General features: G+C 43.7%; 1 protein-coding gene across 1 annotated transcript in view; it reads left to right on the forward strand.

Moving 5' to 3' along the window:
- TIMELESS (timeless circadian regulator) overlaps nt 1–19,311 on the forward strand; it is a 955,757-nt gene that overhangs the window by 500,194 nt on the left and 436,252 nt on the right. The gene's annotated exons all lie outside the window — the stretch shown is intronic.

Raw genomic sequence — 19,311 nt, forward strand, 5'->3', positions numbered from 1 at the left:
AGAAAGCCAGCTTGCCGATCCTGAGGGTCAGCTAATTCTCTGTCATGGCAGACCCCCCCCCCCACACACACACCTACAGTGACTCTTATGAGAAGTGCTATATCTGCCCTCTGAGGGGGAAATGTACGTCTGCATGCTAAATCTGTCTTGGCTCTCTGTGCAAGTTGAACATGGCAGTGTAGGCTTAATAAACTCTTATACCATGGGGTGGACACCTAGTGCTTCTCTTAGTTGTCACCCATATGGAAAGCCAAGACTGATGCAGTGTGTGAGGATCTGGAGGGCAAAGCAGAGGAAACCTGGTACAAAACGGGTCTCTGAAGCATTCATTGACAAATGACCCATGGGACTTTATAGCAAGGTGAATCACCGTAATTGTTTTATGCTTCATAGTCCCATGGGTATTGAAAACTGAAAGGTCTAAAGCACACCATTTTTCAGTGAAGGAAGGTATTTGATGCACTAGTAGAACCTTCATTGATAGGGCAGTGAATATCCCCCAGTCTTGCAGGCTGGAAGGGCTACTGGGGATGGCATATTCAGTCATCTGGAAGTTGTGATACGTGATAGATCCCATTTATTGTTGTATGAATAGCGGTTAATACTTGAATTTTGCATTTTTTCCCTTTAAAAAAAAAAACATGCAGAATGAGATCCTGCTGAAATTCCGTTATTTAAAAATCCATCTAAGACTATGCAAACTACCAAAGAGGGCACTTATGAAGTTGTTGAGAAAGACCTTTCTTCAGCAGTGCCGTCAAGTGAATCCCTTCATTTTCCAAAGTGAACTCTTGAAACTTTCTAGGCTCATGACTGAATTAATTAAAAAGCTAGCCAACTGCCATGTCTCACACTGCTCACCAGTATACATTAACACCTTGGAGCACTTTCTGGAATGGTTAGTCAAGTCATTGCCTGATGACATGGATGATTATACTGAGTTTGTTGCCATGCAGAAAGATGCTTTCATCAGCCAGGTTACCTTAATCTTCATGGTTTTTCATGCTTGAGTTATTCTGTCCCCTGTAAAGGTCCTATCCTTCAGAGACTGTGATTAATTTTGGTCTGCTTATGGGAATTCCAGGTTTCTGCACTGGAAAGGCTCAGGGTGCAGATAATGGGGTACTGAGATTTCTACGAATACTCTTTTAAAAGTTCTACCACCACTTCTTCCAGCACCCCAATTGCCATGATGTATGCTTGAGAATCCTGTGATAAATTGCAGGTCACATTTCACTGAACAGATAGGAATTAGCCATCTTATGCAGGGTCATTTTTTCTTGTGGACCATCAGCTGTGACAGGTGCTGATTTTGAAATGCGGAGTGTACTCTATATCCTGAGTTAAGTTTTTTCAGATAAATACTTCCTGAAGCTTGGATTTGGGGAGAATGAAAGTTAAATATCTTAAGTCAGCCCATGGGCTGTACATTCCCAACCACAATGTGCAGATTAACAGGTGTTGAGGATGCGTCCAGAAATCAGCCTTTGCTGAGACAAACCCATCCAGCAGACAGGTTGTGGAGGTACTTTTTGACCTTGGTATGTAAAGTTTTAGTCGTCATTAATTGTAACAAAGCAGTCTGTCTCACAATGTTCCTCAATGATGTTCTTCATCTCACATTGCTGCAGTCCTAACACTTGGGTAGTCCGCTGTCCCAGTCGGCCCGAATACCAAAGTATAAGGCTGACGTCGGTCAAGGCGCATTTGTCTGACATCAGGACGTCAGGGTACAAATGCGCATGACCGACGTCATATCCTCAGTCTTTTTTGCCGCATGGTCCGATGCAGAAGCAGTATTGCGAGTGCAGGTTGGCGTTCTGAAATTTTCTGAAGTCGGAGTTTCAGACCGAATCAAAGTTGGCTAAGTACCCGTTGGGAATATTTTGGTTTTTCTTGCCTCAGTATTTAACCGGATGTCAGAAAAAGTGAATAACTGTATTTCTTGTGGGAAACAGATACCTCATAGAGATTACCATACATTGTGTATACCTTGCTTAGGGCCTGAGCACGACGTTGTTGGCTGTCGCTCTTGTGCTAGATTTAACAAACGCACTATTAAGAGAAGATTAGATTGTGCCAGGTTAGTTTTGGGAAGCGTTGTAATTACAACATGCCGACGGATGCTCCGACGCCCGCTTCGACTAAAAAGCGCAAGGACAAAGCAGTGAAGCCTAGGGCGGAAGGACCGTCTGTCCCACATGCGGGTTCTTTAGAGGGCTCGTGGAGCCGGTGGTTCTACCAGAAGTTCCTTTGGATTCTCAGGGAGAGACTTTACTGTTACAAGATGTGTCCTCTCAGGAGGTAGGCCAGGCTGAAGGGGCTTCTCAGGTAGCTGTTCTCCCCTCCCTTCCTAAGGTGGTTAGGCCCTCCTTCTGTTTCCAAGGCTCCTTCTAGAGGCAGGCCAGGGTTAACTTCAGTGGGGGTCTCCCCTAGTTCTTCAGGGTCTCTGCCTAAGAAACATATGCTTAAAATGGCAGAAGATTTGATTACTATGATTAGAGGTTCTATACCCCCCCTGATAAGAGGCCTAGGGTGGAACCTGAGCTTGAGAGTTTTGAGCAGTGTTCAGAGGCTTCTGAGTCTTCGACTGAAGACTTGCAGGAGTATCCTCCTTATTCTGATTCTGATGTAGATGACTCTACACCTTCGGCTTCTCCTCCTGAGGATTTTTCTTTTTCAGAGACCCTTCATTCCATGAGGGAGCATTTTAAATGGGAAGGTCAAGATTTCTCTGATTCTAGGAAAAGGCTTAGGGAATTTTTGTTTCTACCCCAGCATAGGCCTTTAGCTATACCTCCTGTTCTGGACGTGGTAGAGGATATTTTTGCGGAGGCTTCCCTGAACCCTGATTCTTTGCCTCCTGCCCCAGTTAAACCGGACAGGTATTATAGGGTGCCTGAAGCTCATAAGTATCTTTTTAAGAGTCCTAGGGCAGACCCAGAAACTGTTTCTCAGGGCCCTAAAGGTGTTAAGGCTTCTGTTGTTAAAAATCCTGTTCCTTCTGATAAAGAGGCAAGGGCTTTGGATAGATGGGGGAAAAAGGTGTATACTTCTTCCACTTTAGCCATGAGGGCTTTGAATTGCCAGTTTCACATGTTGAAATACCAAAATTATCTCCTTTCACAATTGAAGTCTAAGGTAGATGCTCTGGTGGAAGGTATTGAGTGTAAAGAGTTGCAGGATTTAGTTCATGTTTCGGAACAGGTGGGTAAGCATTCCTTGCAATGTGGCTTTGATGCTGTACAGGCCTCTTCGAGGGTAGCAGCCACTGGTTCTGTTCTTCGCAGGCACGCCTGGCTCGGGGATCAGAATTTAGCTGAACATGTAAAGACAAGGATTTTAGATGCTCCTTTACAATCTGATGTGTTATTTGGTGCGCCTGTGGATGCAGTTTTAAAGAAAATGGAGGACAAGGCTAAGTCTATGCAGACTGTTAAAGATTTTTTGCAGGTTCAGCCTCCAAAGTTTAGTAGAAATTGGCCTACTAAGGGGTGGACTTATCCTTCTTATGATTCTCAGTCTAGGGGTAGATCTAGACGTGGTAGGGGCAGAGCTCAAGGTTCTTTTAGGCCTAGAACAGGCAGTTCGCCTGCCCAGTCTTCTGGTGAGGGCAGGGGTCAGTCCTTTCGTAAGCAGACCCAATGACTTGCCTTTTCAGCTGCCAGAGCCTTCTCGCCTGGCAGCACCTTTGGGAGGAAGGCTGGCACTTTTCAAAGAAAACTGGAGTGTTATTACCCAAGACAGATGGGTATTGGATATCATTCACCACGGTTACAGGTTTTATTTCCATACCTTGCCTCCTTTAAAAGGCATGCCAGACATTCCTCCTATACAAAGAAAAGAGGCTCACAAGCAAATTTCTCTGTTGCTCCAGATAGGGGCCATTCAGCCGGTTCCTGTGCCAGAAAGGGGCCTAGGATTTTATTCTCGCCTGTTCCTAGTACCAAAAAAGGGGAACACGTGGAGACCAATTTTGGATTTGTCAACCCTCAACACTTATTTGGACATTCCCAAGTTCAAAATGTTGACGTTACAACAGCTTTTACCTCTGCTGGGCAAAGATCACTGGATGGTAACTTTAGATCTCAAGGAGGCTTACCTTCATGTGCCTATCAGACTCAGTTGCAGGAAGTATCTGCGTTTCCGAGCTGGAAATTCCCATTATCAGTTCTCTGCATTGCCCTTTGGCTTATCTACTGCGCCCAGAGTATTCACAAAAGTTCTGGCTCCAGTTGTAGCTTTTTTCAGGCTAAAAGGAATACAAATCTATCCTTACTTGGACGACTGTCTGATTCTGGCTCAAGAAAAGGACGAGCTTCTTCAGCATCTGGAATATGTGATAGCAGTGCTAAGATGCCTGGGGTATTCTGTGAACGAAATAAAGTCCAGTCTAGTACCCTCTCAAGACTTGTGCTTTCTGGGTGTGAGACTGAATACAGCAGCCCAGATGGCCTTTTTAACCCCGGACAAACAAAAGAGTCTATCCCTTTACTTCCATCAACTATCTCATCAGTCCGTGCTGACTGCAAGGACAGTCCTTCAAGCATTAGGGTTCATGGCATCTTGTATTCTGGTGCTTCCCAATGCCAAACTGCATATGAGGAAGCTACAATGGTATCTCAGAAATGTATGGACACAGCACTGCCAGGATCTGGACACTGTCATTCAAATAATACCTTGCATTCAAAAGGAATTTTTGTGGTGGGCTCAGGAATGTCACCTAAACAAGGGACTCTCTGTGACCCGGCCAGAGGCGAGTCAGATTCTAACGACAGATGCCTCAGACATAGCTTGGGGAGCTCATCTGAATGGAAAGTGGATACAAGACAAGTGGCCTGCCAGACTACAGCATCTACATATCAACATGAAGGAGATGTTAGCAGTCCAGTTTGCATTGATGGCTTTCAAGGAGTTACTTCTTCCAGGGCAGGTGGTGATTCTAACAGACAACACAACTGTCATGTGGTATATCAACAAGCAAGGGGGAACACATTCTTATCCTCTATGCAGGCAAGCAATGATTTTGTGGGAGACTGCGCTCAGCTTGCAGCTTACTCTTCAAGCAAGGTTTCTGCCAGGAGCACAGAACTCCTTAGCAGATGTGTTAAGCAGGCAAATCATGGATCCCCACGAGTGGAAACTGGATCTTCATGTATTTCAAAATTGACAGTGTCATGGGGAACTCCAGACATAGATCTGTTCGCTTCTCCACTAAACCACCAGCTGCCAAAGTTTTGCACGAAAGTTTTCATCACACAGCTTGGAAAGTGGATGCTCTTTCGTTCAGTTGGGAAAATCTTCATGTGTATGCCTTTCCACCTCTGCCTCTCCTCCCAAAGGTACTCCTAAAGGTCGGACAAGACAAGCCAAGGATGATTTTGATAGCTCCAGATTGGCCTCGGCAACACTGGTACCCATTACTGAGGAATCTGGTAAGAAAGCCTCCATGGCCTTTACCTTTAATTCCACACCTTTTGTCTCAGAGGGACGGTCATCTACTCAATGTCAAGCTTCACTCTCTTCATCTAACAGCCTGGCATATTCTGTTTTGAACCACAGCAGGTCTCAACTTCCTCAACAAGTTTTGAATGTGATTATGGAAGCCAGAAGACCTAGTACACGTAAAGTGTATGCAGAAAAATGGAAGAGATTTTTATTTTGGAGTGCAGCAAAGGATTTGGATGTTTCTGAGCCTAATTTGAGTGTGGCTCTGCAATATCTTACTGAGCTATTGGACAAAGGTTTGTCTTTCTCTTCCATTAAGATTCATGCTGCAGCAATTTCAGCTCACTATGATTGTGACCCACCATTGTTTTCTCATCCTTTGTTCAAGCAATTTCTTAGAGGGGCAAAGAATATAAGACCCCCACAGAGCTCCTACTCCTGCTTGGGACCTCAATTTTGTGTTGGAGAAACTTACTCTACAACCTTTTGAGCCTGCGGCTACTGCTGAGTTGAAATACTTGCCATGGAAGACTGCTTTTTTGTTGGCCATTACTTCTGCAAGAAGGGTTTCTGAATTGCAGGCCCTTATGGCGGTGGAGCCTTTTTTGATTTTTCATAAGGATAGGGTATCATTACGTACTAATCCTTCATTTATGCCTAAGGTGGTTTCTAGTGTGGCTTTAAACCAAACTATTCATTTGCCTACCTTTTATGCAGATCCCCAAAATAGGGGGGAAAAGATTTTGCACACTTTAGATGTACACAGGCAGTTGCGTTATTATTTAAGCAGGACTAGGGATTTTAGGCAGTCTCAGCAGTTGTTTGTTTCTTTTGCTTTGAGTTCTCAGGGCAAGCCTGTGTCAAAACAAACTATATCTAAGTGGATTGGGTTTTGCATTGCATTCTGTTACTCCCATCATGGCAAGGAGATTCCAGCTGGGATTAGGCCTCATTCCACTAGGGCTACTGCCACTTCAACAGCATTTTTAAGGGGTGGCAACTAAGGATATTTTGGAGGCAGCTACTTGGAGTTCAGTGCATACTTTCTCCAAGCATTACCACCTTCCTCTCTATTCTAAGTCCAGGGCTGGTTTTGCCACTGCTGTGTTGCAGGGCATTTTGGCAGCTCCTGCTTCATTATAGTTTAGCCATCCTCCCTTACCTCTGCTTTGGGATTCTACCCAAGTGTTAGGACTGCAGCAATGTGAGATGAAGAACATAGTACAGTTTTGTACCTACCATAAATGTAGATGTTCAAGATCCACATTGCTGCAGTCCAATTCCTCCCTCCTTCCCTCTGTGTTTAGGGGTGGTTGTGTGGGTGAGGTTCTATTTTTTGTACATTTGTATATATTGTACATATTTTAGGCACAGGAGTGTTTTGGTGTTTTTTGGGTTTTGGCCTTATCTTTTTAGGGTCTTCTGACATCTGGGGCAAGAAAAGACTGAGGATATGACGTCGGTCATGCGCATTTGTACCCTGACGTCCTGATGTCAGACAAATGCGCCTTGACCGACGTCAGCCTTATACTTTGGTATTCGGGCCGACTGGGACAGCGGACTACCCAAGTGTTAGGACTGCAGCAATGTGGATCTTCGAACATCTACATTTATGGTAGGTACAAAACTGTACTTTTTCTTGATTTATCAAGTGCAAGATATCTTCTGTAAAGAAAGCAACTTGAATTGATTATCATGAGATTTACATCCTTGAATTTGTGGATTCCTTATTTTCTTTTTCAGTGACTCTAAATATAAATACAGATATTAACAAAGGAGATAGAGGGTACTCTTGCCTGGTTCCTCTGTTCAAATTCTTGTCTCCAACTATTTATATATCCTTCTGATTAGCTGTATTTTGCTATCAAGGAATGCAAATGTTACCATTACTGTTCTTATAAAATCCCAGCTGACTCGATCAGAAGCTTTCTTTTTGTCAAGACCCACCACCATTAGCAGCATTTACTTATATTCTCTTTCCGTTTTGATCATTTTTGTTCTGTTAATGTTAAATGTTTGCCTCTCCTCCACAAAACCACATTGATTTAATCATATCATTGACAATACTTTTGGTATTTTCTCTGCTAGTAATTTTCTAATTATGGTTTAAAATTGAAATTAGTCTGTATGAAGCTGGGTCTAAAGCAATGGTGCACAACCTTTTTGTGAGGAGGGCCACTGCATGAATTCTTTATGCATATGCAGGCCACCTCAAAACATAGTAAGTGGTTACGAGTTAACAATAGGTACAGATGACTGTCATTTTTACTTAAGACAGCATTCATGAAATTACCTGTTTTCTACATCAGCTTTGCGTTTAACTTTATTCTGGCTTGCAGCCATGACTTATTACAGACTCTTGCAGAAAGTTACTACTGTTTACAGACTACAAATTATAAACAACAAAGAATAGTTACTTCCGCCGCTAAAATTAGAGGTGTGCGCAACTGCAGTCAGTTAGGTAAGTAAGCACATGCTGGAAAGTTTTCATGACTGGAGTAAGGCATAGCATTTTTTCACTTTTTTTAAAAAAAATTTAGTTACTATCTGGGAGCCAGATGGTGTTGCATCACGGGCCGGATTTGACCCCTGGGCCGGACATTATGCACCACTGTTCTAAATCGTCTTTACCCTTTTTGGTAATAAAGGCACCCGCAGCTATCTTCCAAGATGCTGAAACAACCCCCCAGCCATTAAAATACTGTTAAACATGTTCTTGGTTTTCACATTTCTCTGCTTTGTACAATTTTTTTATTAAAATTTCCTTAATATCTCCCTAAGTTTGGTGACAACCCTTCCCATTTTCTGTTGCCTAAGTCATTGTGCAAAAAGTTTTTGTACTCTGGAGTTATCAAAAATAGTTGCTTAGTAGAAACCTTTGTAAATACTGCATTTTGTCCAAACACTTCCTTATTTTCCTTTTAGAATTCTACAGTTGCACCTTTTCTTATTCTATGAGAGTCCCTTTATTTTGAAGTACGTATCCCTTTGTCAGCACCTCTAAAATAATATTTATTATTTTTTTTTTCCATGCATCTCTGTCTCTGTTATTCATACCATGATTTTTAAGGTCAGTTTTAATTTTATCCCACTTACTACATGTCTTTTCTGAAGATATTTCAATCTTCCTTAACTCCTGAATTGTTTCTACTACCCATTCCTTAAACATTTGTCTCTTTAACACATAAGTAGGAAATGCCAGTGTCTCATTTTTGCATAGTTACCCTGCATTTTAATCTTACTTTTTTATTCTTGCATGATCTGAAATAGTTAATTGGGTGTGTCAAAGCTTTCAATTAAATATACATGCTCTTATGAAATATAATATCTGTCCAGTCTAGCCCAATTATTGTACCTTGAAGAATAATGTGTGAATTCTCTTTGTATTCCTACTACTGATTCCATATTATCCTTACCAAATATTCTCATATTTCTAAAGAAATCTGCCCGCTTTTGTCATATTTCCCTTTTAGGACTCCAGATACTTTCTCTCTATTGCAAATCAGGTCCAAGTCCCCACCCATAAATAATAATCCCTGCTGAAAGCTTATTTCTCCAAGTATTCTCTTAAGCTCCATAGCAGCAGTTTTAGGAGGAATATAAATACATGCCAAAGTAATCCTCCTCCCTTGCCAGTAATCCCTTACTACCACAAATCTATCATTATTTTCTTTCTTCCTCTTTTATTACTATTGGAGCTCCTCTAGCAGTCAATATTGATGTCCTTCAAGAATGCAACTGCAGTCCTGACATATGGGTTGTCCTGCCTCAGGCAGCCCTTCGGTCGGCCAGATTCCTGGGACCGGCGTCGGCCGATGTCGCCTCCTCCCCGACGTCAGAGCGGCTGGAGTATAAAGGCATCAGCCGACGCCATCTTCTTCAGTCTTTCTTGCCGCGCGGTGCCCGAAGCAGAAGCAGTTCGCAAGTGCCGGTCGGTCAGCTCCTGTGTTTTCAGTTACCAAACTCATCTAAAAGCTAAGTACCCCATTGGGGATCATTTTTTCTTGCCTCAGCCGATGTCAGAACAAATTGAGAAAGTTAATAATTGTTTGTCTTGTGGTAAACAAATACCTCATAAGGACTTCCATTCTTACTGCCTCCCTTGCCTGGGCCCAGACCACGACGTCTCGGCCTGTGCTGCCTGTGCTTGCTTTAATAAGCGCACTCTCAGGCGCTGGGCAGAATTTGACGAAGACTTTTTTGGCGACTCCTACGCTTACAACATGCCGTCGGAACAACCGACAGCACAAACTACCAAAAAACGAAAGGACCAGGACTGACATCCTCGGCCCGCGTCTTCCACCGATATAACGCCTAAGCCCTCCGCGAGTGCTTCGGTCCCTTCGGAAGCGGTAATTCAACCGCTCCAGGCCGACGACACCGCGTTAACACGTTCCTCGGTCCTGGAGACTACACCGGTGCCAGTTGTTGATTTTCCTCCAGAAACCGAAGTTCTGGATCTACCCGACACCATTGCCGTTGACAAAGTTACCCCTGCACGTGGGGCAGCTAGGCCTCCTGTATCCATGTCGGCCTTTGCACGTGCTAAGGCCGCCAGCCAGGCCAAGGCCCATCCTAAACCTACTTCTCAGGCCCCTTCTTCTGATAGACAGATCATGTCTCTGGCTGCAGATCTAATCTCTCTTATCAGGGGGTCTCAGCCTCACCCAGACAGAGGTTCTCAGCCGCCTGCAGAAAAAAAGCCTAGAACTGAGCAGGCAGACAACCTCTCTTCAGATGAAGCCTCTGGGGATTCAGAGCATTCAGATACCCAAGAAGAATCCTTCCAGGCCTATGAGGACTCTGATGCTGAGGAATCAATTCCCTCTGCCTCTCCTCCAGAGGATTTTTCTTTCGGTGAAGTCCTCCACTCCATGAGGGAACATTTCAAGTGGCAGGGTCAGGAATTTTCTGATTCTAGGAAAAGGCTACGTACCTTCCTTAAGTTACCCCAGCACAGACCTTTAGCTATCCCTCCAGTTTTGGATGTCCTGGATGATGTATTCTCCGACTCCAGTGCTTCCCCTGATTCTCTCCCTCCTGCTCCTGTCAAGCCAGACAGATATTATCGGGTCCCTGACACTCACAAGCATCTCTTTAAGGCCCACTCTGTGGCTCTAGAAACTATTTCACAGGGCCCCAGAGGAGTGGCTACCTCCTCAGCCAGGAATCCACTGCCAGCTGACAGGGAAGCAAGGTCCCTGGAGAGATGGCGTAAAAAAGTTTATACCTCTTCCACCCTTGCCATGAGGTCACTTAACTGCCTTTTTCATATGTTTCAGTACCAGGATTATTTACTGGATGATTTGCAGAAAAAGCTAGCCTCTCCTGAGCCTATAGATAGAAAGGCATTGCAGGATTTGGTCCATAATACTCAGCAGGTTAGTAATCATTTTCTTCAGTGTGGTTATGATGCATTGGAGGCTTCATGTAGGGCAGCTATGACAGGGGCTGTTATCCGTAGACATGCTTGGTTGAAAGAACAGCCACTGCCGGATCATGTTAAAGTAAAGCTCCTGGACGCACCTCTGGATAAACAGAAGCTTTTTGGTACTAATGCTCAGGATGTGTTGAAATCTATTGAGGAGAAGGCAAAATCAGTACAGACAGTAAAGGATTTCCTCCAGGTTCAGCCACCAAGGTTCAGCAGGAATTGGCCTTCAAAGAATTGGTCCTTTCCAGACTCTAACAAGTTTCATAGGGGAAAGAACAGGCGTGCTCGAGGTAGAGGGCAATACTGAGGCTCCTACAGGGGACGCCACTGGCAACCACAAAATCAGAGAAGTGGCACAGGTAGTTCACCTGCACCACAGGGACAATCACAATGACTTACCTCTCACTCCGCCTACCAAGGCTCAAAGAGAAGCACCTCTAGGCGGAAAATTATCTCTCTTCTCAAAAAACTGGCACATTATAACAAAGGACATTTGGATTCTGGACATAATAGACAGAGGTTACAGGTTCCACTTCCATACCTTACCAACGGGACAAGGCATGCCAAACCTGCCACAAAATCAAAGGGCAGAGGCACTCATAGAAGTCTCAAAGCTGTTACAAATAAAAGCAATAGAGAAGGTTCCTCCTCAGGAACAAGGCCAGGGATTTTATTCAAGACTGTTCCTTGTTCCAAGAAAAGAAAAACAATGGAGGCCTATATTGGACTTGTCCGTTCTAAATACTTTTCTCATGGTGCCAAAATTCAAGATGCTGACGTTACAGCAACTTCTTCCCATGCTGGGCAAGGGTCTTGGCTGGTTACTCTGGACCTCAAGGAGGCATACCTGCATGTCCCTATCAGACACAGTTGCAGAAGATACCTCAGATTTCTTGCAGGAACAGAGCACTATCAATTCTCAGCATTGCCGTTTGGCTTATCTACTGCACCCAGAGTATTCACGAAATGCCTGGCATCAGTAGTGGCACATTGCAGACTCCAGGGGATTCAAATATACCCTTACCTGGACGACTGCCTAATACAAGCAGACAGCAAACAGACCTTGATAAAACACTTGGACTATGTCATTCAATTGCTGCAGGCTTTGGGATACACAGTCAGCATTCAAAAATCAAGATTACTGCCATCCCAAGAGATTATTTTTCTAGGAGCAAAGCTGGACACACAGCTACAAATGGCTTTCCTCACAGAAGAGAAACAAGAGCATTTAACAGCTTACTTCAAAGGCCTAGCAAAATTAACCCACCTGACCGCAAGGAAGACCCTGCAGGCCCTGGGGTTCATGGCATCTTGCATTCTTCTAATCCCTCTGGCAAGACTACACATGAGAAAGCTGCAATGGTACCTAAAAAGCTTGTGGTCACAACACAGCCACAACCTAGAAGACATAATACCACTCATACCATGCCTGCAAAGGGAATTTTTGTGGTGGGCTCAAGCAAGTCACTTAGAGGGCATGCTTTTCAACAAAGCTCCAACAAGTCAAACTATTACAACAGACGCCTCAGACCATGGATGGGGGGGGGCGCACATGGATGGCAGATGCATTTAAGGGCAATGGACTCCCATGGAGATGCATCAGCACATAAATCAAAAAGAGATGTTGGCAGTGATACATGCAATAGAAGCCTTTGGAAAATCTCTTCAGCAAGGTCATCTGCTAATAAGGACAGACAACACCACTGTCATGTGGTACATAAACAAACAAGGGGGCACTCATTCCTACCCCCTCTGCAGACTAACAATGATTCTTTGGGAAAAGTCCCTGAAACTGAACATCTACTTGCAATCTCAGTTTGTTCCGGGCAAGGACAATGTTCTGGCAGACAGGTTGAGCAGAAATTTCTTGGATCCATACGAATGGATGCTACACCCACGCATTTTTTCACAAATAACATCTGCATGGGGAAGACCAGACATAGACCTCTTTGCATCTCATCTCAATCATCACCTGGAAAGGTTCTGCACAAGGATACACCATCCTCTAGCTTGGAGAACGGATGCCCTTTCCTTCAGCTGGAATGCTCTAACAATTTATGCATTCCCTCCTCTACCTTTGCTCACCAAGGTGTTACTGAAGATCAAGGCAGAACAACCAAGAGGAATCTTGATAGCTCCAGACTGGCCAAGGCAACACTGGTATCCACTGCTACTGAGCATAACTCACACCAGACCGTGGCCCTTGCCTCAATGGCCTCTGCTCCTGACTCAACACAGTTACAAGACTGTTCATCAGAACCTGCAAACTTTAAAGCTGACAGCTTGGAGAGTTCCATGACTGAGACCCATGACTCCCTCTCCGAAAAAGTTAAGGAAATTTTGCTGGAGGCACGCAGACCTTCCACCAGAAAAACCTATTCGGCCAAATGGAAGAGATTCACCATCTGGAATGTCAACAAGGGCCAGGATGCATCACTGATGAACATACCTCAGATATTAGAATACTTGGCAGAAATGCTTCACAGTGGCCTCATACTCTTCCATCAAAATCCACGCTTCAGCTATCTCAGCACATTACAACTGTGATCCACCTGTGTTTTCGCATCCCTTGCCAAGACAGTTTCTAAGAGGCATAAAGAATATCAAACCTCCAAGGAAGCTACCCAATTCCTGCATGGGACCTCAATTACGTCTTGGAAAAATTAACTTTTCCTCCTTTTGAACCAGCAGCATCTTCAGAAATGCAATTTCTCTCTTGGAAAACGGTTTTCCCGTTGGCAGTCACCTCAGCAAGAAGAGTCTCGGAGATACAGGCCCTCATGGCAGTTCCTCCTTTTCTCATCTTTCATCAGGACAGAGTTTCCCTTAGGACCAATCCTTCATTCATGCCTAAGGTGATATCCAGAGTGTCTCTAAACCAAGCAATTCACCTGCCTACTTTCTTTCCTAACCCTCAAAATAAAGGGGAAAAGCTGCTGCATACTTTAGACATTCACAGACAACTACGCTACTACTTGGACAGAACAAAGTCCACCAGGAAGTCTGACCAATTGTTTGTGGCCTATGCTGCTGGAGCGCAAGGAAAAGCATTCACCAAACAAACAGTCTCAAAATGGATTGGACTCTGCATCAGATTCTGTTACTCTTTCCATGGAAAAAGTGTGCCAGCTAATATTAGACCACACTCCACCAGAGCTATGGCCACATCCACAGCTTTTCTAAGAGGAGTGGCTACAAAAGATATTCTAGAGGCTGCTACATGGAGCTCCGTGCATACATTTACCAAACACTACAACCTGCCATTATACTCCAGATCCCGAGCAGGCTTTGCTTCGGCAGTCCTGCAGGGCCTTCTAGCTACACCATCTCTTGCTTAGTCCTACCACCCCCAGCTTGGCTATGGTATTCAACCCATATGTCAGGACTGCAGCTGCATTCTTGAAGGACATAGTACAGTTTTGTACCTACCATAAATGTAGATGTCCGATAGATATGCAACTGCAGTCAGGTTTTCCCTCCCTCCTACCCCTCTGTTTTTCCCTTTTGGGTCCTTTCTCCCCTTACCTATCAGCTGGGGTTATATATTATGGTGTATCTGTTTATTACTGATGTGCATGTCTGTTTTTTTCTGTTTATCCATTCACAAAATTTAGCCTTCCTTGGAGGGCACCTGGCATCTGGGGCAAGCAACACTGAAGAAGATGGCGTCGGCTGATGCCTTTATACTCCAGCCGCTCTGACGTCGGGGAGGAGGTGACATCGGCCGACGCCGGACCCAGACTTTGGAATCTGGCCGACCGAAGGGCTGCCTGAGGCAGGACAACCCATATGTCAGGACTGCAGTTGCATATCTATCGGACATCTACATTTATGGTAGGACAAAACTGTACTTTATACCCCCCCCATTCCTTAGTCTGTGATATTCTAATGAATGTCCACCCTGAAATCCTTTTTGTTAAAGTCACATGCTCATTTTTACCGAAATGTGTCACCTGCAGCAGTTGATGTTTGCACACGGCATTTCTTAATGGCTAATTCCCTGTATGGACCACACCTCCCTCCAGGGAACACCTAGATGAACGTCCTTCCCAAGGTATTGGCACACCCATCCTCCCCTACCATTTCCTCAGACACCTGAACTGGGAATCAAACCCCTATTCACGAGGACTCTGTTGGCTTGATATTGTCAGCAAAGTGAGAAGTACATCCCCCTTCTGCTTGCTGCTCGCACTTTGTTATAGAAACGTTTTTCTAAGTTTGTTCTGCATCAAAAAAAATTTCTTTGATCCTCCAGAAAAAAAAAAAAGAAAAAAGCATTATACATCTAGATACAGCAGCTTGAATCTTACTCTTGGCAATCCTTGATTGCTGGGAGAAGCTTGCTTCTCTTCAGAGTGGTGTATAGTAATTAAACATTTTCCACAAACAGTCAGATATTAACAGTTTTTAATATTTTTGTCTTCTGCCTCAGTCTGGTCAGGAGCAACTCTTTCTGTTGGTATGATTGCATCTTTGCTAATGTAGGTATAATTGGCTTTCTCTTGGCCAGATCTGGACATAGCCGGCCTTAGGCATAGGCCAACTAGGCAGCCGCCTAGGGTGCCGGTCTTGCAGGGGTGCTTTTCCAGTATTTATTTGATGTAGATGGACCAGGATGGGGGCACCAGGTAGTGTGGTGGGGGGGCACCATGGAGCCCTTTTGCCTAGGGCACCAGTTGAACTAGGGCCGCTCCTGGATCTGGATAAAACACTAAGTGTTCTCTCTGAACTAGGAAATCCTGTTGTGAAACACCAGGCCGGTTCCTTATTTGTGCTTTCATAAACTTGGTGCAGTATGTTCCTTCCAGTTTCTCTGGTATGTTAGAAAATCTTATGTTTCTCTTCATGCAATATCATCTAACTGCTATTTTTTAAAACAATTCTTCTTGAGAAGCCTCGTGCTCACCGTGCCTTTTCTTTATTTCAGCCTTTGATTTTTAAGGTTTTATCATTTCATCTGAATAGTTTCTGTTTTCTTCCAGTCTTATTATTTGACTTTATATATTGTTCATTGTTTCACTTATTTTGAGCATATCCGATTGCTTTATTTTTTTCCTTTAAATTACTGAAAGCCATCTGCTGTACAAAGCTGAAACTTGAAACCTGAATTGCTTTTTTGTTAAACAGCTGTAATATTCTTCCCATAGTCATTTATTCTTGTTTTCTGGTTGATTTTCTCTTACTTTAACCAGTTTTCTTTGTTGTTGGCATCTGTCAGTGTAATTGCGAGCCAGTAACTGAATATTACCCAAATGGAAAGTTTTTACTAGCTTTGTTTCATAGTTTCTGTTTTCACTCTGGGAGAGCTCTAATCAAGATTTTGGCCAGTGTGCAAACATTTTGGAAATTCGTGGGAAAGTTCTTTTTGATACCTGTCCGTGTGCCTTTTTTACCTTAAATTCTTCTTTGATTATTGGCTGATACTATTCCTGTTAGTCCATTGTCCCTTGGGCCTCCTAGAAGTAGGTATTCCAGATTAGCAGTGGTTCATTTCTGATGGGTTTTTCTGTTTTTACAGGATACTTGAGGCCTGTGAAAGGTGGCATTAATCCAACCTTTCCTTTGGCTGATCAGGCTGGATGTTTTATAGCCTAGTCTGACTGCATGAATTGACCCCTTTTTCCATCTTTTTGCAGGCCATGGATACTTGGTGCCCAGTGCTTTTCTTATAAGGCGTCCTCTTTAGCCCAATTTGGCTATTCATTCTGCACTTTCCTTCCCTAGGATTGACTTTTTGATGAGCCCATGCTAGACTCTGTACAGCTGATGAACAAAGTGGCCCACAGGGGTAGAGGGCGAACCGGGCAGACAGAAACTTATTTTTGCATTTCCCTTTATGTTGAGGCCTTCAGTTTATGCATTTTTCCTATCCAGGTTCCAATGCCTTCTGTTAAACCGCTCCTGACCAAGGTGAAGGCCCTCCTTATGTCTTGGATCAGGAAAGATGTGCCTTTTTTATCATGGACCTGCAGTAATGGTGCAATCCCATGTTGTATTTTATTCCCCACAGGCTGTCCTAGCTAAGTTGTTGGGCACACGAGTACTTGGTTGCATTCATTCTCCTTGGAGTCTGCTGCTGATGGAAATGGTCTTTTTGGACATGAGCATTACTCCATGCTGGATGACCTTTTGACTGTTAGGCAGTTCCTCATCATACTAAGATGAGTTGCATCCCTGCTACTTGACTTCCTGCATACATAGGTGGAAAAGGAAGCCTAGCAGGCACTTTAGGCACAGAGGAAAAAACACACTTCAATGGGTTCTGCTACTTGGCTCGAGAGTCTGCCACAGTATTAGTATCTTGCCTGCTTCTTGGGGAGACTCTCAATGAATTTACAAAGGAAGCATTTCTTCGGCTACATGTGGAGTGGAACTCCCTCTGCTGTTTGTCTGCAAGGTCCAGCAGAGAGCCAGGTAGTTGGACAAGTATGATCACCCAGCAGATGAGGGAGACTTCTCCTTTGGGGGAGAAGAAAAAAGACATCCTGGGCCTTCTTTCACTGCTGAGAACCTCTGAGCATTTGTGGGTCCTTATCTTTTCATAGTGGATGTCAGGGGGGTGTGACCAGTGGGTTGCTTGGGGGAACATTTTCTTCCATGTCTCTGAATTTGCAGCATCCTCTCATTTTGAGATTGGCCTTCATTCCTCAATACAGTTCAAGCTCTCACTATTGGTGGGGTTGTAAGCTGCTTTAATGCATTTATTTGCAGTTGACTAGCAGGAATGAATTTAAGATCCCTTCTTAGAAAAGGCCCAGGGAGAAAAGCTCCAAAAACATATTTGTGAGAGAAAAATGTAGAGGTTATAGTAGGCCTTTTGTGAGTGTAATCAATATTTGATATAAACTGATTACAGATTCAGTGCAGACTCAACATAAACTACATCTAGGTGTGTGTGTGAGCCAAGTAGCTGTTGTATAAGAAGGAAAAGTAAGGGTGGAAGCAGTGAAGCAGGAAATAGGGGAATCCTAGAAGAGTGCGGATAGGAGTATAATAAGCAAAAGAGAGTGAGTTAAAAGTTGACAGAGATCCAAGAACACTAAAAAGATTGACTATAAAGGTGGCTGAGGGGGATTTCATTGTTAATCTGTAAGATCAAGGTTAGAGAAAGAAGAGGTTCAATGTTCGCATCAACAGTTAATGAAAAGAGCAAAATTCTAGAGTTACTGATTAGAAGAGAAACTTTGTGGTTTAAGAGGAGGAATTGTGGAGGAAACAACTGAGTAACCAGGACAGAGCAGGTATAGACTTTAGAGATAAGGAGATGAGCATGTAGGTTTTTTATGAAACTATTTTGAGGTTCAGGTAATCTGAGGCAGATGGCATCTGTTTCCAAAGTTTGACCACATGACTTGAATACAAGGCTTTACTTTTTGCATTTGATGCCTTTTCCTGGTATGCAAGGTATTTGTCTTTAGAGCAGAGTTTGTTTGTGGGTCAGTATCACTTCATACAGGTCGATTAGGGAGTTCATCTCTTCTGTGACATCTTTGGGCATGAGCAAGCTCAGGGGAGAGTTGTAGATTAGTGCCCTCCCCCGGTTTCGTTCTGGCAGTCCTATGGAAATATTTCTTCTATAATGGGAACTTCCAGTCTCCTCACCATGAGAATAAACTTTTGGATGATGGGTCCTGTTTTGATCTGTCCTACCATCAGGAAAGTTGCTTGTGCCTAGGCCTTCTGTCTAGGTTAGTGTATTTTGGGCTTAGTGAGCTGGATTGCCTTGGAGATGAAGAGGGCTACCTTTTATTCCAGTTTGTATGGGATTCAGGCTTGGGGGAAAGTGGTTTGCTTGCCTTTTCTTTGTACAGGCCCCTTGGTGTGTGGTGTGAAGTTGGTCCTAGATTTGGCAGTGGTCTGTTGAGAGAGACGTGTTTACAAGATAAGGTAGTTTTTCTTTTTAATTTGTGCAAGTGTTTGGATTTCTAATACCATGTGGGAGTGGACCCCATTCCTAAGTTAGGGGTTGATTAGATTTCATGAAATTAGTATTGTTTCTGTCTTTGATGTTATCCAGAAGCGCTCTTCTTGGCACCTGCAATGTCTCCAGAATTGCCTGCACCAAATTATAGTGTTACATGTGTTGATATCATATTTTAGTATGACTGTAAATCCTTTTTTATTAGACCAGGTGCTGCTGTTGCTACTACTATTGGAACTGTCTGGATATCTTTCACATTGCTTTTATTTCTGCTTGCATTTCCTGGTATTTTGACTTTGTGTCTCTTTGTACATAAGACACTGGAATCACTGGGTGCAGCAGTTTCAGTGATCAATACTGCTATATTTGGTTGTCTCACATTTATTTTTAGAACTGTTGGTAATGTGTGATATCGTGTGGTATAAACTTCATCATTCTCTATAGTGCTCTGTGGTTCATGTTTCCCATGTGTCTCACCTAAAATGGCTGAGTGGTAAAGGTGATGGAC

This window comes from Protopterus annectens, chromosome 9.part0 (assembly GCF_019279795.1).
Source record: "Protopterus annectens isolate FY-2018-M chromosome 9.part0, PAN1.0, whole genome shotgun sequence".
Taxonomy (NCBI): domain Eukaryota; kingdom Metazoa; phylum Chordata; order Ceratodontiformes; family Protopteridae; genus Protopterus; species Protopterus annectens.